We start from the raw sequence: 6,630 nt of genomic DNA, 5'->3' as shown, positions 1-6,630 counted from the left end.
GCAGTTGTAATGCTATACTCTGATCCACCAGTAGATGTCATTAAATATTCATTTTCCGACTTTTAAAACAGAAAATTATTTTCTTGTAATTTCATCCCTATACTCTTTCAGAGAAAATCTTAACAATTTCCTCATTTTTTAGGTTTGTCCAAACTATAGCTTTATATTAATTCCACTTCAATGTATTTCTGTCCCCCATAAAAATTAAAACGCCACTTCCATCTATGGAAGGGTGGGGCTTCAATCCCCTTCTCACTTTCAGAGAGGTTTTTTGTTTTTTTTTGCTTCTTGGGGGCCTTTTCCAGGCAATCCAATTGTAAAATAGAAAAGATCGATATTCTCACCCAGTTCCAAACACGTTGTTCAGAATCTGTTCTAGTTGGTGCTTTTTTGCTTCGGTTGTCGGTAGTTTGGGCTAGTCATGGAAGTGCAGCTAGCCTTTCTCCTGCTGATTTGGAGGGCTTTCCCCGGATCGACCGCTGTCTTTCCGTGATCAACCAGGGTTTCCTCCTTCTTCATCACCTCTCCAGGGCAACTTTCGACCCATTTAGGGTCCCCTGACAGGATGAAACCAGCCATGGGGTGTGGAGCCCCACAATCCCTCAGTCGCATTGCTACGATGCAAACCAGAAGTCCCTACTGATTCTGAGGGGGGAAGTTTACCTCATGCAAAGTCAGAGATGGAATATCCCAAAATCTGGGCAGTTCCAAAATCCACAACAATTCGATCAGGGTAGGACTGAGTCAGAGACACTTCCTCCCCATCCAAACCTGTACAGCCTCTAGGCACTGGGATGGAACCTTGATAGCCTCACTTGGCTGGACCAGGATTGAAAGTTATAACTGGGTTTTATCAGCATATAAATGATGCTAAATTCCAAACTGGCAGACAAAATCACCCATACTAAATCAAATTACATTGATTTTAGGTTTAATCTTTGCTACTTGGAAATGAGTTCCTTGAATTCAGTGATATATAGTCTCTAGCTAGTAAATGTGATTAGAGCTGCTGATTTTCTAATTTACATTCAATCTGAATTATTAATATGAATATTAATATGGCTTCTGAATATGGCAGTCACGCTATATTCATAACTTTAACTTTTCTAGGGTAAATATATAACATTCCTCTAGCTATTCTCTGGGGAACATAGGTATGAGGCCACTTACTACTTTTGTTGTCCCCCACCAGAAACATTGCAATTTCTTGAGATCTTTTTAAATAAAACACCTCAACCAAATGAGGCTCAGAAATAGGAATGTATGACTCTTCCTCCTTATTATCCCACATGCAAGAATCAAAGCATTATAGAGCTGGAAGAGGCCATTTGAGTCATGAAGCCCAAGCTTAGGAATCCAAAGTAAAGCATCCTCCACAGATAGCTAGTAACTTCTAATGAGGAGCCTGCCAGCAGCTTCAGCTATCCAGTTATTTTTCAGTTTTTCCTAATTTTCAACAGCCATGTCCTGCAGAATAGAATGACAGATCTTAGCCTTCTGTGTAATCCACCTTTAGTATTTAAACTTTAATCTCCTTTGAAGAGATTAGTTTGAAAATGAAACTGTAATGTGTACAGGTCGTCCGTGACTTACCACAATTGAACCCAAACTTTTTGTTGCAAGGTGAAACATTCGTTAAGTGAATTTTGCCTCATTTTATGACCTTTTGGGCCACAGTTGTTAAATGAATCACTGCAGTTGTTAAGTAACATGGTTGTGAACTGAATCTGGCTTCCCCATTGACTTTGCTTGTCAGAAGGTCGCAAAAGGGGATCACATGACTCCAGGACACTGCAACCGTCATAAATATAAGTCAGTTGCCAAGCATCCAAATTTTAATCATGTGGCCATAGGGATACTGCAACAACAGTCGTAAGTGTGAAAAATGGTCATGACTCGTGAGTCACTTTTTCAGTCCCGTTCTAACTTCGAACGGTCACTAAATGAACTGTTGTAAGTTGTATTTCGTTTTCACAGTTAGGTACTGATTGTGATATCTTGTAACTAAAAGTATTATGGTTTTAGATTACACTTTCTCACGTGCTAGCATTGAATTAATTGTTGTCAACGGCAGAGCGCCGTGCTGTAGCTTTCCGCAAATGCTTGAAAGGAAATGCAGTATTGCAGCTTTTGCTTTCAAAGCGTGAAAAGTCTATTGTCCGGCTCTGTGCAAATCTAGAGCTACAGAAAATTTGTCACAATAATAGGCAGCTTGGCAGTGCACGTTGCCTGTAATGAGAGGCTCCTATCAGCAGGCTGCGCTCCAGGCTTGGCTGCTTCAGACGCAACTAAAACTCCTCCGCACTCAGCAAAGTCAATTCCTCCTAATGGCGGTTGCGTGGCAGCCAGCACTCTGTAATGTTGCACTCCTTCCGCTAGGGGCCGCGCGCCGCTTCTGGGGAAGGAGAACTTGGGAAGAAGGGCAATAAAATCTCAACTCATCATGGGCGTCGCCTACCAATAAAGAAACCAATGAACGTCGCGAACGTACGTATCTGTATGTGCGTGCGTCTGTGTATGATGTGCTCCTTCGTCCGGTATGAACCAATAGCAGCCGCTTGGGCGCGGCCGCGGGACCAATAGCAAGGGAAAAGAGCCACCTCTCAGCCAATGAAGAAGAACGCAGAAGTCTTCGGGAAAAAAAAAACACCAATAGGCGGGACCTTGAGGATGAAACTACCCAATGGCAGGTGGGGAGGAGATAAAAGGCGGGGCGGAGGCGTTCGAGGCCGGAGACACGTACAGTTCGATCAGAACAGTAGCTGCAGCTGTTGTAACCGCGACGGGACGCCTTCTCTGTGGCGGGTAAGACGACGGCTGGGCCGCCTCTTTCGGTTTCCGTTCCTATGGCAACCTTGCGACCCCCACTCACCCCCGCCCCCTGTTGCCTCTGAGGCGCCTTTCGTGGGGTTCCTCCGAGGGTGTCACCGTGTTCCGGGGCTTGCCCCTCCCCCTTCGGACTTTCCTCTCCCCACAGCGAGGAGTTGAAGGGGGGAGCGGCGTTGAACGGACCGTCCCGGCCTGCTTCGTGGAAGCCCGGCCGCTCGGCCATTCTTACGTCCGCGTTCCGAGAGATAACGTCATAGAGATCTCTAATGCCCCCCCATTCCCCTCCCCCAGTTGGGTCGGTGGGCGGGATTTTCCTCGACCTGGGAAAGAGAGCCGCCTTTGGCGATTCGGTCCCGGCCTTCGGGGGTTTCCAAAGGCCTCGGTCTTCCCCGGCCCGAGCAGTCCCCATGTTCCCAGCCCCTCCGCTCGTCGTGGAATGAGGGTGTGCTGAAGAGCTCGGCCTGTTGTTGGCTTGCGCGCGTCGCACCTAAAATGGTGTAGTAGCGAGAGAGAGACGCCGACCTCGTCCTACTGGCTGATAGACGACGGCAAAAGGCCAAAAAAAAAATTAATAATAATTCCTGTATACGGTACTCGTACTTGTGTATATTTATCGTGGTTTTTATTATCGCCTGTTCACCGCCCTGAGTCCCGTAAGGGAGATAGGGCGGTATATAAATTCAATAAATAATAATAATAATAATAATAATAATAATAATAATAATAATAATAATAATAATAGCAGCAGCGTCGGTTTAAAAATAGACGACGTCTGCTCTCGGTTTTCCTTGAAAGATCTGTCGCTATTGGGCAACGCAGATTTTTTTTTCCTTTCCTTTTTCCGTGTCTAGCGCGAAGGAAGTATTTTTTTGGGGGGGGGCGTGGGCTTTTTTCCCCCGCTATGTCTGGTTCGGAGTGTAACAAGCTTTCATTAAACAAGGATATGGTCCTGCCTATCCGAAAGTCTTTGCTATCTTGGCCATTGCCTTCCTGCTTCTGCTGCTGTCGTGCGGGAAACGGAAAACAGGTTTTATGCAAATCTTCTTGTTGTTTTTGCCCCCCCAAAAGGGGAAGGAAGACATCAGAGGAAACCAGTAAGGTGTTTTTCTGTGTCTTCAGGCGTCATAAAATTTCCCCTCTCGTTCAATATGGGGCTTCCCGATCTCCGAATTAGCAATGTTTCATCCTGGATTTTGGCTTCAACCAGAGTGAGTTAAAATTAAAACTCCAGACATCTGGAGAGATTCTTCAAGCAGGGAAGCAGCAGGATTCTAGCTGATGAGTTGGAACATTTTTGAAGGATTGGAGGAGGCTGAACCTCCCCGGACAATAATGATCCTGAATATTTTTCAGTATAGGTTTTGTTTTCCTTTTAGGAGAATAGAAGCTTAGCTGGAATTTTAAATATGTGCTATGTAGAAATTGTCCTCAACCTGGAAGCTGTACGTTAGTTCCCAGAATCCTTAGCGATAGCCTTGCTGATTAATTATGGTAATTGAAAACCATGTACTTGATAGGTACCCAAATTGAATAAGGTAGCTCTAGAGCAAATTTCTCCAACCTAATGCCCTACATGTTTTTTTTAATAAACATTGATAATATTGGTTGATGTCTTCTAGTTATAAATGCATCTGAAAGTCATATATTTGATGCATTTAGAGAATATTTGGAGTGAGATAGGCCTTATATTTGTATTGTGCTTTATTTGTGAAAAGGTTCTGAGACAAGTGAATTTTGTAACCTGCATTAAAAGGCATATGCAACAAAGGAGAATCAATACTAGGGTAGAAGATCCATATCAAGTCTGTTAGGAAATCTGAACAATATAGGCGGAAATAACCTTCCTATGCCTCTTTTAGTTTAGATTGGACTCTCTGGACTCTGTTATCCTGGTAGCTTGTTACAGTTGAAAGATATTCACATCTGTGGACATTTTAGGTGGTTTTCCTATTAAGTTTATGCTGCTTTATGTGCAAAGTGTTACAAAACTTCAAGAGTAGCATTGGCACGTTTCTTGAATTTCAGTTATTTCATGAGTTGTGGTCATCAAGTTGGATACTAAATTAGATCATCTTCCACACACTTTGGGAGAGTCAGGTTGTAAAGCCTGTGCCTTGCATTCTGCTTTGGATAGTATTTTCCAAAGACAACCTGGTGTATGACCACTAGCCTGAGCGAAGAAAAACTCAGCTGAATGTGAGATTTGTCTGACACAGTATAAGGAGGGGAGGGACAACTGCTCTATAGATCTGACTTTTGATGAGAAACTGAGTTTTTAAAGGTAAATAGCTTGCTACACAGGGATTAAAAGACTTGGGATGAACTTTTTACCTTTAGTGTTTCTCCGCCTGCCCAGGTAAACTGGCAAAATTGTGGCCATGCCCATGCACTGAAGCTTTTTTTTTTTTTTTTGGTATGTGTATATAAGAGATTGATAGACAGTGTTAATGCTGTAACTGCCATTTGACTATTTTGACCCTCCTCCACAAATGTCACACATCATACATGTGGCATTTGGTATAAACCCTTTGGAGGTGAGACGTAGGTTCAGAGGAGTTTTTCCGTGTAAATTACTAGTCATAGAAGTTTCCTGTGATGTCTCTCCTGCCTACCTCAACAGACTCCTGTGGTAACAAGATGACTTGCAGTGCAAGACTTCAAAGCTAAATGGCTGGCTTTCTGATGTCGTAGGTAGTGTTGGAGGAATGTACAAAGTCATGGTTCATTCTGTGACATTTTTCTCTCTCTTGCAATTTGGCAGCTGTGAGAATTGGTCTGCTGTTTACAGGAGAGGCTATAAATGGGGGACAGCCTACCCCTTTGCCTCCATCCCTTTCCCCCTCTCTTTGATAATTAGTAAGTTCCTGTTTGTGGAGAAGAAGAATGGAATATGGAAATGTTTGTAGAGTTGTAACAGAAATTCAGTCTGGCAGATTGAGTTTACTGTGGGTTTCATCAGCGAAGGAATGTCAGCTGGGAGGTACTGGGAGGTGTGCCCTTGGCCTCTGGAACATTCTCCCCTGGGGCTGAGGATGACTTCAACCCTATTGACCTTTTCATAAGGCTTTGAAGACCTAGCTTTGTGCATAGGCCTGCTGATTATATTGATATCCCTGATGGTTTTTTCTCAACTGCCATATTACACAGGTAGTCCTTGAATTATGACTATAATTGAGCCCAAAATTTATGTTGCTAAATGAAACATTTGTTAAGTGAGTTTTTCCCCCATTTTATGACTTTTCTTGCCATGGTTGTTAAGTGAACCATTGCCTTTGTTAAGTGAATCTGGATTCCCCATTGACTTTGCTTGCCAGAAGGTCTCAAAAGCTGATCACATGGCCTGGTACATTGCAACCGTCATAAATATGAGACAGTTGCCAAGTGTCTGAATTTTGATCATGTGACCACAGGGGATGCCGCAGTGGTTGTAAGTGTGAAAAACAGTCATAGGTCACTTTTTTCAATGCCGTTGTAACTTTGAATGGTCACTAAATGAACTGTTGTAAGTGGGGGACTACCTGTATTGTACATGGGGCTCCCTTTGAGGAGCACCCGGAGGCTTCAACTGGTCCAGAATGCGGCCGCGCGGGCGGTGTTGGGAAGGACTCGTCGCTCCCATGTAACACCGCTGCTGCGCGAGCTGCACTGGTTGCCAGTGGCCTTCCGGGTGCGCTTTAAGGTGTTAGTTACCACCTTTAAAGCGCTCCATGGCATTGGGCCTGGCTATCTCCGAGACCGCCTTCTGCCACAGATTCCCTCCCATAGACCGGTACGCTCCCACAGAGTGGGTCTCCTCAGGGT

The 6,630-nt window shown here is 44.2% G+C and overlaps 1 protein-coding gene across 1 annotated transcript in view; it reads left to right on the top strand.

Annotated features, from left to right (window-relative positions):
* The first annotated feature begins 2,706 nt into the window (after positions 1–2,706).
* The window catches only part of TMBIM6 (transmembrane BAX inhibitor motif containing 6), a 15,232-nt gene continuing 11,308 nt past the window's right edge, over positions 2,707–6,630 (top strand). Inside the window, exon 1 of the mRNA XM_015819924.1 lies at positions 2,707–2,805. The gene's annotated coding sequence lies outside the window, so the exon portion shown is untranslated. The remainder of the gene's footprint in view (positions 2,806–6,630) is intronic.

This window comes from Protobothrops mucrosquamatus, unplaced genomic scaffold (assembly GCF_001527695.2).
Source record: "Protobothrops mucrosquamatus isolate PMUCROS unplaced genomic scaffold, P.Mucros_1.0 scaffold1019, whole genome shotgun sequence".
Classification (NCBI taxonomy): Eukaryota; Metazoa; Chordata; class Lepidosauria; order Squamata; family Viperidae; genus Protobothrops; species Protobothrops mucrosquamatus.
Note: the sequence above shows the minus strand (reverse complement) of the source record. Positions and strands in the feature narration are given on the sequence as shown.